The sequence below is a fragment of the Canis lupus genome, chromosome 23 (assembly GCF_003254725.2).
Source record: "Canis lupus dingo isolate Sandy chromosome 23, ASM325472v2, whole genome shotgun sequence".
Taxonomy (NCBI): Eukaryota; Metazoa; Chordata; class Mammalia; order Carnivora; family Canidae; genus Canis; species Canis lupus.
The window spans coordinates 19,051,007-19,067,750 of NC_064265.1; the positions used below are offsets into that span (position 1 = coordinate 19,051,007).

General features: G+C 35.2%; 1 long non-coding RNA gene across 3 annotated transcripts in view; it reads right to left on the minus strand.

Moving 5' to 3' along the window:
• Positions 1-1,391: 1,391 nt before the first annotated feature.
• Positions 1,392-16,744, minus strand: part of LOC112668630 (uncharacterized) — a 152,641-nt gene continuing 137,288 nt past the window's right edge. For 2 of the 3 annotated variants that reach the window (XR_003141750.3, XR_003141751.3), the window contains one exon: positions 1,392-4,407. This is a non-coding gene — a long non-coding RNA (uncharacterized LOC112668630). The remainder of the gene's footprint in view (positions 4,408-16,744) is intronic. The other variant, XR_003141752.3, reaches the window with a different exon arrangement.

The window sequence follows — 16,744 nt, forward strand, 5'->3', positions numbered from 1 at the left end:
GGGTATTAGATATAAAGTAAGGAAATCTAAATAGTATGAACTTTAGCTAATAATAATGTATCAGTATTAAAAAATATTGTATCAATATTAGATAACTAATTGTAATATATGTACGTACTAATAGAAGATGTTAATAATAGGGAAACTGGGTGCTTCCTTTATGGGAACTCTATACTGTCTTCATAATTTTTCTGTAAACCTAGAACTTTTCCAAAGAATAAAGTTTATTTTAAAAAACATATTAAAACTATTAAAATAACTAGCATTTATGGAATCACTCCTCATTCCTGGAAGTACTAAGTTTTTATTATGAAAGATAACATTTTTAGAAAATGATCAAAACATGAATGTAGAGTATAATAAATTGCTGTAAAGCAAATACTACTGTAACCACAACTTTGGTCAAGAAATAAAGCACTGCCAACTACTCTGAAACCTCAGCATATCACTCCAAAATGACCTTTGTCCTTCCCCCACCCTTGTCAGCAACCACTCTCCTAACTTCTATGATAGTTATGATACTCACTAATTCAATGATACCCACCTTTTTGCTTTTCTGTTTAGTTTTTCCACTTATGCATACATACTTAAATAATGTAGTTTAACTCTTTTGAATTTAAATGATCATAAATATACATACATATTATTTTAAGACTGCTTCCTTTCAGTCAATATTATGTTTGTGAGATTTATCCATGTTAATCTGGGTAGCTACAGTTAATTTTTTAATTGATCTTTAGTATAGTATCTCAATGCATGTATATAGCAAAATTTCCTTACCCATTGTGCCATGTATAGATAATGAATTGTTCCCAAGTTTTGCCTATTGCAATCAATGTTGCTATGACTGTTCTGATATATGTATCCTGATGTTATTATCCATCATTTTTCCAGGGATATGTACTTTAAGTGGATTTGCTAGGTCTTGGGTATGCATACAGCCAACTTTATTAAAAAAAAAAGAAAAAGAAAAAGAAAAGCCAAATCATTTTCCAAAGTGATTTACCAATTTATACTCCTCCAAGAAATGTGAGGGCATTTTTATTGTTTACATCTTTACAACATTTCATATTATCAAACTTTAAAAATCTTTTGCCTATCTGTTGGGCAGGCAATGATCCATCGTTCTAGTTTTACTTTGCATTTTCCTGGTTATTGATGGGGATGTTAAAATATTGCACTTTTCATAGGTTTATTGGCCTAATGTATTTCCTTGTTTGTTAAATGCCTATCCTAATCTTTTGTGTTTCAGTGAGGCATTTATCAGAGGAAATTCTGATTTAAAAACCTTAACATTGACAACACGGAGGCTTTAAAAGGACGCAGTGATGTTAAAATGAATATAACTCATCATTCCTGATGCACTTAAAAATCATTTCACTTGGACCTTGAACCCCTTTTAACATCTCACTGCCAAACCAAGCCAATAATAAATTGTAAATGCTAGAGGAAAATTAATACACTTAAATTCATTAATGTGTCTACATCTGGAAGATGAATTGTACAAAGCTCTTAGCTACAGTCTGTAAAATATATTGTAAACACTTTTGAAACTCCTTCAGGTGGTGTTCTGACTTAAATTTTAGCTTGAATATCTGAGATACCATATTATTTTTGGTTTAGGTTTAAATTTTCAATAGATTGCTACTATATTAAAGAAATACAGAAAGCTTAATGGCAAAATCATTTATTGAGTTTTTCTCTACTGAGAGTAAGGGACTTGGTGGAAATTGGTTTGGTAAGTTGAACCCTGTCTTTAAGAGACGAAGGTCTGCACCTAAATTAGGCATAATTTGTAGACTCTATGCAGGTGATTTGCAGAGATATCAAAGCAATTGAGTTCTTCTTATTGAAAGTAAGGTATTAATATTTTAAAATATAATGATTACTATAACACATAAATATAAATAGAGTTCTCATCACATATTTCTATCCTTATAAGTATAAATACAAAATATTGACAAATCAAAATGTGAAGGAATTTGTGAGCTAATTAATTTTTATTAAAATATATTTAATCACTGTTATACAAAATATTTTATTAAAATATATTTAATTCCTGTTATACAAAAAGTTTATAGGAGTTCTCTACAAATTTGAAAATGTTTATGGCAAAAAAAAAAAAAAGAAAATGTATATGGCATGTGTATGTGTATTAGGGGTATTAGGGGTTTTTTGTTTCTTTGTAAAATTATTTAAACATTCTAACATGCTATTTTATTTTACTATTAAGTCCAGAAATGTTATAGCAAACTGGCTGAAGATATACATTTGAAAGCAACTTCAACTTTTAACTATGACAAAGTAACTGGCACCAGACATGTCCTCTTGACAAGAAGAACTATTAAATTGGAAAAAATGTATGAAATCACTGTGTCAGAAATTAAACAAAGGCTAGATAAGATTGTGATCTTTAAAATAAGAGGAATAGAAGACATGAGCCTTATGATTATAAATACCTCATCTTTCCCCAAATTGGTCCTTTTTAGGGCTGAGAGCCAGTCATATTAGAGGGCATACCATGCCAGAATTCACTGGAGTCCAGACCAACTGAAGTAAAGAAATTTCATTCGTGATTCAGTTGAGATTCAGAGAAATTATATTTTAAGTATAAAGATCATGCTGTAGAGTAAGGATATTCCCTAGGATAAAGTTAAAAACTAAATATAGATAAAGCTCTAATAAACTATAAGTTCAAGCCTGACAAGAACAAAAATATCTACCAGTGATTTATATGTCAGCCATAAAAAACATCACCAGTATTTAAGGAGGACAACATAATCCAGATTTCTATAATTTCTGATCCATTATGTCCAACATATATCTAGAAGTTACTACAAATAAGAAAACAGGATAAAAAATGTGAACAATATTTTAGAGAGTTAGTCTATGTAAATCAATACCAAATATCTAGATGTTGAAATTAGTGGACATGGAATTTAAAGTAGCTTTTATAAAATTTTAAAGAAAAATATGGTCATGATGAATGAATACCGAGAGACTATCTCAGAATAGGAAAAAAAATCATAAATATGAACCAAATGGAAGTTGTAGAGTTGAAAAGTATAATATTTGAAAACAAACATTGATAGCTTTAATCACAGATTGGCAACATAAGAAATAACACCACGCTCAATGAAAGCAATATGCTAATATGAATTTGAACTACAGAGAGAAAATAAGATAAAAGAAAATGAACAATGTAGGACCTGTGGAATAATATCAAAAGTTGTAACACAAACATAACTTGAGTTTGAGGAGATGAGAAGGCAGAGGAGAAGGACGGGAGAGAATAGTGCAATAAAAATATTTAAAGAATAATGACCAAAATTTTTCTAAGTTTGATTAAAACACTACTGTATTTAAAAAATTAAACACAATCATTTGATTTAAAATAAGGAAGATACATTTTCATTGTGGGCAGTTTTCTATTTTTTCCTTTAAGTTTTCATCTATTCGTGAAGAAGAAAAAAGTATTAACACACACTCATGAGGGCAACATGCTAAAGTTCAGGATATCCAAACTTGTAAATCTGAAGTAATAACTTGTGTGGGCAAATCAAAATAACTATTCAACAATTAAATCTACAATGAATATATTTTTCAATTACAAAGCATCTAATTTCATTTTACAAGTTTACACTTGCATTCTTTATAGATGATGATCACATAATTCTTTATAAATTATATGTGATAAAGAAGTGCTGCATAATCTTAGAATATTCATCAAGAGACATATGTATCAGTGGTAAATCACTTTTGACTTACAAAATGCCAGTAGATAAATAGCAATCTTTTACCCTTCATGTGAAAATGTATAATGTGTAGATAGATCCACAGTAAACCAAGATATTGAATTAAAATTTCTCAGACCAAACTTTTTAAATTATTAATAAATTACACTGTTTTATAGTTGTGTTCTTTGATAATAAGCAGTTGAAACTGATGTTAGCAGAATGGAGTTGGGGAGATGCTTATAGAATCTTAGGGAAGATTGAAGGAGATCAAAGAAATGAAAAGAAGTAAAGAAGCTTCATAAAGTGTTAGTAGCATGGGTTGGACCACAACTTCATTACTTATCTATTGCTGTTTAGCAGGTTATCCCCAAATATTATAGCTCAAAAAGACAATAAACATTGTTAGATTTCACAGTTTGAATGATTAGTATTTCTGGTTCTGGATCATCTGAGTATTTCTGGCTCAGGGTCTCTCATTGAGGTTGTTGTTAAGTTGTTGGCCACAGTTGTAATTGTCTGAAGGTTAATCAGAGTTAGAGGATCCATTTCTAAAGTTCGTTTACTTATAGAATTATCCAGCTGGTGATGGTTTTTAGCAGGAGCCTTCGTTCTTCATTTGGACTCTTCTAGGTTGGCTCGAGTATCCTCACATTATGGTGGCTGATTGCTCCTACAAGGAGAGAAGGGAAGGGAAGGGAAGGGAGGGGAAGGGAGGGGAGGGGAGGGGAGGGGAAGGGAGGGAAGGGGAGGGGAGGGGAGGGGAGAGGAGGGGAAGGGAGGGGAGGGAGGGAGAGGAGGGGAAGGGAGGGGAGGGGAGGAGGAAGAGGGAAAGAGAGAGAACCAGGTAAAAGCTGTATCCTTTTTATGACCTAGCTTTGGGAGTTAGATAGAAATTATACATTCTATTTATTAGAGGCAAGTCACTAAGTTTGGCCCAAATTCATGGAGAAAGGAATAAAATTCTGCCTTTAAAGGGAGAAATGTCAAAGGATTTGAAGACATATTTTTAAACCATCACAACAGCCTTGTCGGGGTTGCCGCTGGAATGAATCAGCTCCAAATATTTCATTCTGGCTTTATATCACTCTGGTGAAAATTAAAATGAAGGGAGTCATATTGTCATATTTTGTTCATGAACCTACTCTTTGGTGAGAGGATATCAAGATACCTTGTTTTACATTTCAGCTAAAAGTACACATAATAAAATTTAATAACTTCCTAAAAGGAATTAGGGTTTTATTATTTTGATTTGTGTAATACCAGTGATTTTGATATTAAGCATCACCAACACAGTAAAATTCCTCAATATATGGCATTAGGAAATTTGAAAATCACTTGTGTAAAATGAAAATTAAATGTATCAAATACTTGCATACCAAATATAGCTCCATATCACTTTGCATATTCTTTGGCTAGCACAGTACTAACAACAGTGTTCACAAGATTTAAGACCTTCTGTATTGCTTTTCAATCCAATATTTCAAGTACAGTTAGATTTTTCATCTTACACAAGTATGGATTTCTACTCTTCAATAGTTTCTCTGAGCATATGGTGTAACTGCTCATTAAATTCCTTCCTCTTCCAACTGTATTTCAATTAGTGGTAACATTTTTCTGTTACAAATTCTTGAACTGAATTCTACTACCACTAAAACAGTTCTTACTTTAGAGATGAAAAAAATCTTCTTAAAATTCTTTCTGAACTGATGTTGTTAACCTCTCAGAATATGAGAAATATTCATTGGTTTCCTTGTACATGCAACCCAGAACCAACTTCAGCTGGTCCTTTCTCCCTCTCCTCTCAAATAAGTTTCATACAGAGATAACTCAAGGTTCTCAAATAAATAACATTGTAATTGCTTCTCTACTGAACTCAGGAGACCATGATGCATTTTCTGTTTTTCTGAGACAGTGTTTTTATAGCCATGCTCCTTGGAGTCCCTATGTTCCTCAGAATTCCTGTGGAATAGGCAAAGCTGAGGTAGAAGAGTTGGGTCTGCACCCTCCAATTCCACCTTATTCTATTCCAAAAAGAATTACCTCAATTGCTTCATTTATTTTGTATTTTATTTTATTTTTTAAAGATTTTATTTATTTATTCATGAGACAGAGAGAGAGAGAGAGAGGCAGAGACACAGGCAGAGAGAGAAGCAGGCTCCATGCAGGGAGCCCAATGTGGGACTCCATCCCAGGTCTCCAGGATCATGCTGAAGGCGGCGCTAAACTGCTGAGCCACCCAAGGGATACCCCCTCAATTGCATCATTTACAAGAGAATTTATAAATAAGATGTCATGAAAAGAGTAGTTCCAGCTAAAAGTAAGTTTGACGACCACGAATCTAAGGCAATGGCCAAAATAAAACCCAACAAACAAAACAACTGACTGGAAGGGTAGGATAAGTGAAGGAAAGCAACCTACTCTAGCATTGGCCTCTTTGGCAAATTATGCTTCTGAGAAAATCCAGATTCTTCGAACACAAGTTCTCAAAGGATGCTCACCATTGTGATAGTGGATTCTGCAACACAGTGAGATTTCTGTAAAATAAATAGATGAAGTCCTTCTCTATCTCTTTGCTTTGGGTCCAACTGCCTTTGTAACTCTCTCCTATCCTCATTATATTCCCCATCATTACCACCCATACTCTCAAAGCCTTTCCACAGCTGTATCCATCCAGGCATCACTTCAAGCCTCCACTAAATCCTACTTTTTTTTCCTTCTTCCCTATCAAAACTTACCTGCCCTAGGGCCCATTTCCTCATTTCTATGTGTCATATTAATCTAGTAATCAATTTGGCCCAGAGTGATAATAGCTTAATAAATAACCAACTAGGGACACCTGGGTGGCTCAGTGGTTGAGTATCTGCCTTCAGCTCAGGGTCTGATCCTAGGGACCCGGAATTGAGTCCCTCACTGGGCTCCCTGTGGGGAGCCTGCTTCTCCCTCTGCCTGTGTCTCTGCTTCTCTCTGTGTCTCTCACGAATGGATAAATAAAAACTTTATAAATAAATAAATAAATATTCTTTCAATCATTTTCATAATTACTGGCTAACTTACTCAACTAATATTTATCAGGCTTTGTAGTCCCCCCAAAAATTTAATAGTTTAAACAATTATGTTTGGGCAGCCTGGGTGGCTCAGCAGTTTAGCGCCGCCTTCAGCCCAGGGCCTGATCCTGAGACCCGGAATCGAGTCCCATGTCAGGCTCCCTCCCTGCAAGGAGCCTGCCTCTCCCTCTGCCTGCGTCTCTGCTCTCTGTCTCTGCGTCTCTCATGAATAAATAAATAAAACTTAAAAAAAAAATTATGTTTGGCTAGTGGAGTGACATATTCAATTAGCGAAGCTCCATATGGGACCCCATAAATCTCTTCTTCTTCCCCAAATAGAAAATTTGTGGGAGTTTGTGGCATTGTAATCCTTGTTTGTTTGTTGGTGGGGGTGGGAGGAAGGGGTGTTTCTAGGCAAAATAAAGTCTTACTCTGACACTAACTACTGGCACAATTTTGAACAAGTTTCTTCGACTGCCTAATCTGTTTCCACACCTATAGTGTGAGTGACCTTGAGCCAATTATCTTTAAGCCTCTTTATAAATCTTTATTCAGTCTTGGTATTGTCATTTTCAACATGAGATATCTTCTTTTGCTGTCTCCTTCCATAACATACCTGTCACTATAACAAGATGTCCCTTCATCTACTACCCCCAAAAAGGAACAACTAATAAAAACTCAGGAGTATATTTTTTTAAAGAATAGCTTTTTATAAGCAATTCCATTTATTTAAGACCTATTTATTGAGTTCCTCCTATATGCCAGGCAGTTAAGATAGACATAGCTCTTACCTACCAGAGACACATTATCTAGAAAAAGTAATAAAGCAGTATGTCATATATGGTTATTATACATTTATTGTTAGGAACCCATGGTGGACACTAGTTAGACAGAGATATCCTTACTTTGTTACAGCCCTCTACATATCAAAATGCTTGGCTTGTTCTGTTATTTCACTTAGGGACTCTCCCAGTTCAATATTTTCATAAATACATAGCCAACTTAATTAAAATGTTTTTTTCCCAAGCATTATGAAAAATTTTAAATGTGCAAAGATGAAAGAATAATATATTGATCACCTGAAAGGGCACTTCTTAGATTCTACACATAACAGTTTACTTCATCACATTAATACTTATCCACCTCTTTATTCCGCTCTATTCAGAGGCAGAGATTTTGATATATTTTTTTTTTTAATGATAGGCACGCAGTGAGAGAGAGAGAGAGAGGCAGAGACACAGGCAGAGGGAGAAGCAGGCTCTATGCACCGGGAGCCCGACGTGGGATTCGATCCCGGGTCTCCAGGATCGCGCCCTGGGCCAAAAGCAGGCGCCAAACCGCTGCGCCACCCAGGGATCCCCAGAGATTTTATTATATATATTTTTTAAAGATTTTATTTATTTACTCATGACAGAGAGAAAGAGAGGCAGAGACACAGGCAGAGGGAGAAACAGGCTCCACACAAGAAGCCCAATGTGGGACTTAATCCCACGTCTCCGGGTCATGCCCTGAGCCGAAGGCAGACGCTCCACCACTGAGCCACCCAGGCATCCCAAGAGACAGAGATTTTAAAAACAATTTTGTAAATAGGATTAAATGAACAAAAATGATAATAAATTGTTTGGAAATATTTATAGTTATCTTTTGCCATTGTGTATCTAAATAAGGGAAACTGGGGTATGTTTTGCTCACTATATTTTATGTTCTAGTTAAATTATTTTAAAAAAAATTAGAGCACCTGAGTTGCTCAATCAGTTAAGCATCTGCCTTCAGCTTAGGTCATGATCCCAAGGTCCTGGGATTAAGCCACACATCAGGACTCCCTGCCAGTGGGTAGCCAGCTTCTCCTTAGCCCTGGCCTGAACTTCGCCCTGCTTGTGCTTTCTCTCTCTTGTCAAATAAATAAATAAAACATTTTAAAAATATATAAATGATTTAAAAATTGGCACTACAGTATGAAAATATCAGTAGTTTCTCCATATCCAAAGACAGATTTTCTTTTTCTTTTTAAGATTTTATTCATTTTTTCATAAGATACACAGAGTTAGAAAGGCAGAGACACAGGCAGAGGGAGAAGCAGGCCCCATGCAGGGAGCCCGATGTGGGACTTGATCTCACAATTTGGGATCACTCCCAGAGCCGAAGGCAGACACTCAACTGCTGAGCTACCCAAGTGTCCGAAAATTTAGATTTTCTAATTCCTTAAAAGGAGGATAGAATATGATTTTTTTAAATATAGTTTTTATAAACAACTCCATTTATTTAAAACATATATATTATCCTTCTGTGTGCCAGACAATGAAGACAGACACAGCTCTTACCCACCAGGAATATTCTGTCTAGAAAAAGTAATAAAATAAAGCTCTGTACTATATATAATTATTATACATTTACCATTAGGAACCCATAGTAGATGCTGTTGTGCATGGCCTAGCCCCACCTTCAGGACTATGATACTCATTTTACAAGTGTCAGGAGTTTTCATGGCTGAAAGCTGACAGTTGAATCTTTGGGGCTTATGCTCAGCACCAGAGAACTACCTTACCCAAGAAGTGGCCTCTCCGGGAGAAGCTCATTCTCAGATGTGGTCCATGTAGGAGTATAAAGGACCAGTCCTCTCACCTCAATGGGACTTCACTGAAAGTCATCCTGGTTTCAGTGCTCCTTAAGAGTCAAGTTGAAGTCTTCTTCAGACTGAATCAGAGCTCCATTTTATCCAAACTTATTTCCTTTTCACTCCTCCAAGGATATTGTTGTCATGTGATTCCCTAATAAATTATCTGCAGGCAAATCTCCATCTTAGAGTTTGTGTGTCAGGCCATCTAACCTAACTAAAAACCCATTGCACTAAAATGAGTTCTTTTTATTGTTAGGATTTTCATTTGTATAGCTCTTACAATGTCATAAATAGTATACTAAGTGCTTGGTGTACATTATAAATGTGTGTAGTCTAAATAATTTCTACAGTAGGAACTATTATTATCTCCATTCACAGATATGTCATTTGAAGCTAAAAGGTTCAGTTACTTGATCTTAAATACATCATTTATAAGTGGCAGAGCCAGGATTTGAACCTAACCCTTGCTGGTCACAAAACAAACCTTAGCAAATTAAGACTGAAATCATACCAAGTACCTTTTGACCATAATAGTATGAAACTAGAGATCAGAAGAGGAGGGAAACCAAAATTTTGGCAAATGTGTGGAAATAACACAATGCACTCCTGAATAATCAATAGGTCAAAGAAGAAATCAAAAGGGATTTTGTTTTAATCTTTGAAACAAATGAAAATGAAAACATAGCATATCAAAACTTATTGGTGTTGCAAAAGTAGCTCTCAGAAGGAAGTTTATGTAATAAATATTTACATTAAGAAAGAAGAAAGATCCCAAGTGAACAACCTAACTTTATAGCTTAGGGAACTAGAAGAAGAAGAACAAACTAAGCTCAGAGTTAGTAGAAGGAAGGAAATAACAAGCTCAGAATGGAATTAAATGAAATAAAGACAGAAAAACAATAGAAAAGATCAAGAAGACAAGGAGCTGGTGTTTGAAAAGATAAAATTTGATAAACCTGGGGGCACCCTGGGTGGCTCAGTGGTTGAGTGTCTGCCTTTGGCTCAGTTCGTGATCCTGGAGTCCTGGGATCGAGTCCCACATCGGGTCCTTTACAGGGAGCCTGCTTCCCCCTCTGCCTGTGTCTCTGCCTCTCTGTGTGTCTTTCATGAATAAATAAATAAAACCTTTAAAAAAATTTATAAACCTTTTAAACTAAGCTAAGAAAAAAAAGATAAGACTCAAAATCAGAAATAAAAGAGGAGACATTACAACTGACACCACAGAAACACAAAAAGATTAGAGACTAGTATAAACAATTATATAGCAACAAATGAAACAACCTAGAAGATATGGATACATTCCTAGAAACATAGGATCTACCAGGACTAATTCTTGAAGAAACAAAATCAGAACGAAACAATAACTAATAAGGAGACTGAATCAGTAACCAAAATACTCTGAACAAAGAAAAGTCCAGGACCAGATGGCTCCACTGGTGAATTCTACTAAACATTTAAAAAAGAATTAATACCAATTCTTCTGAAATTCTTCCAAACATATAGAGAGAAAAGTCATTTTACAATGCCAACATTATCCTCATCCCAAAGCCAGAAAAGGACACTACAAGGAAACCGAACCACATGCCAATATCCCAGATGAATATGGGAGCAAAATTTCTCAATAACATACCAGCAAATGAATTCAACATCACATTAAAAACCTCATACACCATAATCAAATGATATTTCTCTCTGGAATGCAAACATGACTGAAATATACAGATCAATAAATATGATAGACCACATTAATAAGATGAATGAAAAATTATATGATTATGTCAATAGATGTAGGAAAAACAATTGACAAAATTCAACAACCTTTTGTGATATACACTCCCAATAAATTAGGCATAGAAGGAATATAGCTCAAGAAAGTAAAGGTCATATGTGAGCAATTGACGGCTAATATCATACTTAACAAGAATGCCCACTTTCACCATTCCTATTCAACATAGTTTTGAAAGCCTAAAGACACCAAGCCAGAAAGAAGTAAAATTGTCCTCCCAGTTGAGGTGATCTTATATAGAGAAAATTCTAAAGACTCTACCAAAAACTATTAGAACTAATAGATGAATTTAGTAAAGTTGTAGAATACAAAATCAACATAGAAAAATCAGTTGTGTTTCTACACACTAACAATGAACTATCAGAAAAAGAAATAAAGTAAACAATCTCATTTAAAGTTGCATCAAAGATAAGTACTAAGGAATAAGTTTAAGCAATGAGGTAAAAGATCTGTACACTGAACATCACAAGACAATAAAGAAAGAAATTGAAAAGGACACAAATAAGTGGAAAGATATCCTAAGTTCATGGATTGAAAGAATTAATATTGCTAAAATACCATACTACCCCAAATTATCTACAGGTTCAATGCAATTGCTATCAAAAATCCAATTCCAATTTTGCACAGAGGTATAAAAACAATAATTAAACTCACATTAAATCTCAAAGTACTCTGAATAGAGAAAACAGTCCTGAGAAAGAAAAACAAAAGCTGAAAGCATCATATGCTTTCAAAAAACAAACAAAAAATAAAACCAAAAAAAAAAAAAAAAACCAAACCTGAATAAAAAATGCATAGAGGACTCGAATAGACTTTAAAAAAGAAAAAGACATATAGATGGCCAAGACGTATATTAAAAGTTGCTCAATATCCCTGAACCCTTTAAGGGAAATACAAATCAAAACCACAATGAGGTATCACTTCACACCTGTTAGAATGGCTATTATTAAAAAGATAAGAAATGACAAATATTGATGAGGATGTGCAGGAAAGGCAACCTTGTGCACTGCTGATGGAAATGTAAATTGGTACAGCCACTATGGAAACCACTATGGAGTTTCCTCAAAAATTAAAAATAGAACCATCATATGATCCAGGAATCCTACTTCTGGGTATACATCTAAAGGAAAGGAAATTGCTATCTCAAAGAGATAACTGCATCTCCATGTTCATTGCATCATTATTCATAATATCCAAGATCTAAGTGTCCATCAAACGATGAATGGATAAAGAAAATGTGTTATATATATACAATGGAATATTATTCAGCCTTAAAAAAAAATCTTGACTTTTGTGACAACATGGATGGGTCTTGAGGACATTATAGTAAGTGAAACAAGCTAAGTAGAGAAAGAGAAATACTGGATATTCTCACATGTGGAATCTAAAAAAGCCAAACTCATATAAATAGAAAGTAGATATATGTGTTGAGGGTCTAGGGGTTGGGGGAAACAGGGGATATTGGTCAAAGGGTATAAACTACCTGTCCTAAGATCAATAAATTCTGGGGATCTAATATACAGCATATAGTAATATAGTAAACAATATTGTATTATATACCTGAAAGTTGCTAAGAATATAGATTTTAAATGTTATCACCACAAAAAAAAATTGGTGACTATGTGAGGTGATGCGTGTGTTAACTAACCTCACTGTGTTAATCATTTTGCAATTATAGTTATATCAAATCATTACACTGGTCCCTAAGCTTACATATGTTATATGTCAATTATAGTTCAATGATGGTGGAGGGAGAAAATATTATAAAGTCAACCTAACAACCCATGTCTTAGTCATCCTATACATTATTACCCTCGAGATTTATTCAGGGATTAACTGTACATTATACTTGTCAACCTGGAGATGACTTCAAGATCAAAGGCATGAAGAAGCATGGTTTGTTTCCCCCATGCTGTTTTCACAGCTTCACCTATAAAATGTTGAAATGTTGAAAATGTTGCAGATGGAAGCAGCAGAGTACAATTCTAGCTAGCCTTCTGTAAAGGAAAGCTATTTTGCCATTTAGTGACAGTTCCACTATCTCCATATGAATGCAAGTAAGCAGTAGAGAGAAGGAAAGGAAAAGAGATAATGGAGAGAAATGAAAGTGAATCTAAAAGAAAGTTAAGACAATGTCTGATTTAAATAGTATATTGCAACTCAGGACTCCAGAACAAAATGTCAAGAAGCTTTGGGGCAGTCAGGATACAGTAAATGATGTAAGTAATAAAATGAAGATGACATAATTTTACCAAACCAGATTTCCACAGAATAACAGGAAGTCTTTTGAATTATAATGCTCTATATTTAATGATAATCCTTGGCATATGGGAAAAATCAATATTCATTTATTCCCTTCAAAAAATGCTCAAAGAGCAATTCCTAGAACTACTTATTAGGTGTGGCAGGTAAGATAAGGGGAAAGAATCTGGCTAATTTAGATCTTTACAGTGCTCCAGGATTTGTACTAGACCTCTTCTATGCCATCTTTTATTTCATTTTTCCTTATGAAATGATAAGATCAGTATAAATATATATATTTCTGTCTTCAGGAGGTTTCAAAATACTTGGTGGGAGGGGGGGTCAGGACTGAAAAAGGTTAAAATGTGTTAGCAATACCAAATTCATGTAACATACTTCTATTTGTTAGGTGTTTTTGATCTTTTTTATATTTTAATTCATTTAGTACTCAAAACAAATCTTTTTTTTAAGATTTTATTTATTTATTTATTTATTTATTTATTTATTTATTTATTTATTTATGACACAAAGAAAGAGAAAGAGAGGCAGAGACATATAGATGAAGAGAGAGGCAGAGAGAGAAGCAGGCTCCATGCAGGGGGCCTCACATGGGACTCGATCGCGGGTCTCCAGGATCACGCCCTGGGCTGAAGGCAGCACTAAACCACTGAGCCACCCGGGCTGCCCAGGACTCAAAACAAATCTATGGATGGATAACTATTATGGTCATCCTAAATCAAAAGAGGTGAAGTAACTTGCCAGATGTCATACTGCCAGAAATTGTTGAGTGAGGATTTTAATGTAGGCAATCTGGATCCAGAGGGTGAACCCTTGCCATGACTCTTTACTGCCTCTTTTATTTTTTCTTTTCTTTTTTTTTTTTTTTTTCCAGGAACAAACATAATTCATCAGTCAAGAGCTGTTACCATAGGGGTATGAGTGACCGTTGCCTTTGCGATAGTAGCAGCGGCCACAGAAATATTTATGGAGCACTTACTATGTGTCAAGTCTTGTGTAAAGCACTTTACATGATTTTTGCCATTTGATAGAGCCCAAGATTTTTTTTTTTAAGTTAAGGGAAACAAATGTACATGACAAGAAGTACGTTACAGCAACATAGTTGGAGAAATTAGTATGGTCTAAAGTGAAGGTGGGAGGTAGGGAGTGGCCTTTATAGCTAGGGTGGAATTTATTCTCAATTCAAAAGAAGACGAATAGGATTCATTAAGCACTGTACGCCAGACCCTTTACTGGGCTACTTTATAAGTATGATCTCATTCAGCATTATTAATCATTATGATTTTCATCTAATATATGAGAAATTTGAGGTCCAGCCAAATTAGGTAACTTGCCCAAGGTCAAAAGGCTGGGGGTGAAGTCAGGATCAGGTCTGGTCTTTGATTTGAAACTTCCAGCATTCTGCTGCTCCTAAGATTTGGATTGGTTGAAAAATAACAGAGAAGTCCTGGAAAGGGGCTCAGTGAGAGAAATAGACACAATGTGACCAGGTGAGACTACATGGGACATTTAATCAAAGCAAACTGTTAATGTAAAGTTCATAAAGGGAAGTACATATTTGAAGGTAAACTGAGGTAGTTTGTGGCTGGCCAGCTTTTAGAGTTTAAATATTTTATTCCAGATCCTACAGAGCCTCTGAAATTCTTGAGGAGGAATATAACACAATGAATATAGTATTTTGGAAAGATATGAGGAAGGAAATAAGAATCTGAAAAATATGTATGTTTAACCATTTTAATAACAATATTAAGCTAGCCCATGATACAACTTTTCTGTTACATATACATAAATATTCTGGCACTTTTAAACACTGTGTACTTATTTCAGTCCCCTTCTAAAAACAGGGAAACCATATGATGTCCATCTCAGTCACGTTCAGGCTTTTGACATTGACAGCACCATTTCCTTCCTTTTCATACTACTGCATCTTAAACTGGATGGGCATTCTGGAGAGCCTTTAACTTTGAGTCGAGAGCCTTAAAGCTTATTGTGAAACATACCTTTACTTATCATTCTGTGTGTGTATACATGTGTGGAGTATGTTGGTGTGCCCTTCTTACTTACAGAAGGTTAAGAAGTTCTGATTAATCTTTATTTTTTTCTACTTTGGTATTTGTCTCTGGATCCCTGAGCCTAATTATTAAAACTTAATCACCTATCATTTTGGCAATATATAAAAGCTGAAGACTCATAGTAGCAGCATCGGAGCCACTTCTGCTCCTCAACATGTCAGCACAGAGTTAGAGCAGACTGAAATGCAGTGGCAGATTTCTGAGAATGCCAAGGTAGTGCCATGTATCCAGACTACCCCCAGCTCTCTCGTCGTGTGTGAGTTAGTACTGGACACATGTAGAGACACAGGAATAAAATCTTGAATTGGATCATGGTGAGGACACCTTTATTGGCAAGATGGGAAAGGACCAAACGAGGAAAAACAGGTGGTGAGCAAAGGACAGAAGGCAGATCCTTGTTTCCATCATGTACATAAAAGATGGTTTCAGCAGCTGCCAAGAAGGGAGGCTAAATCACCAATTCTTTTGCTCTCAAAACATGCTACGCATTTTAGCCTTTAGTTTGAAAGTGGCAAAACTCTTTTTCTGATGTTGATAAGTACCTCCCTAACCAATAACTAGCATATAACTCTTAGGGCAGAAAAATATAGGCATGTCTCTTGTGAGGCATCTTCCACCTAGCAGCTGTTGACTACTCCCTCTCTCTTAAGATAAAGCCTTCTTTTTTTAAAATTTAATTAATTAATTAATTGTATATTTTTTATTGGCATTCAACTTGCCAACATATAGTAAAACACCCAGTGCTCATCCTGTCAAGTGCCCCCTTCAGTGCCTGTCACCCAGTCACCCCATCCCCCTGCCCACCTCCCCTTCCATGACCCCTTGTTCGTTTTCCAGAGTTAGGAGCCTTCTGAATTTCATCTCAGGCCCTACCAGGGGATGATAGACCAGGCTTGGACTAGCTCTTGATCCTTTCCAGGATCAAGCAAACAGGTATGTTCTGTAGATAAGACTCACTCTAAGATAGATAGCTATGATTGGCCCCATTATACATTTTTTAAGTAAAATTATGCAAATGCTCTTTGAAGGAGTGTCTAAATATGCAAACAGCATGCAATGTGTGGTGTATACATGAGACCCCTAAATGGAAGATACAAAGGCACCCATTACCTGATATAACACACATTTTTTCTCTTTCAGACTAATCTAAAATATGGACAAATCCCATGATACCAAGTCATATGGCAGCATTTTGAGAGTGGGGGGAAAAAAAAAACTAGTGGATTTAT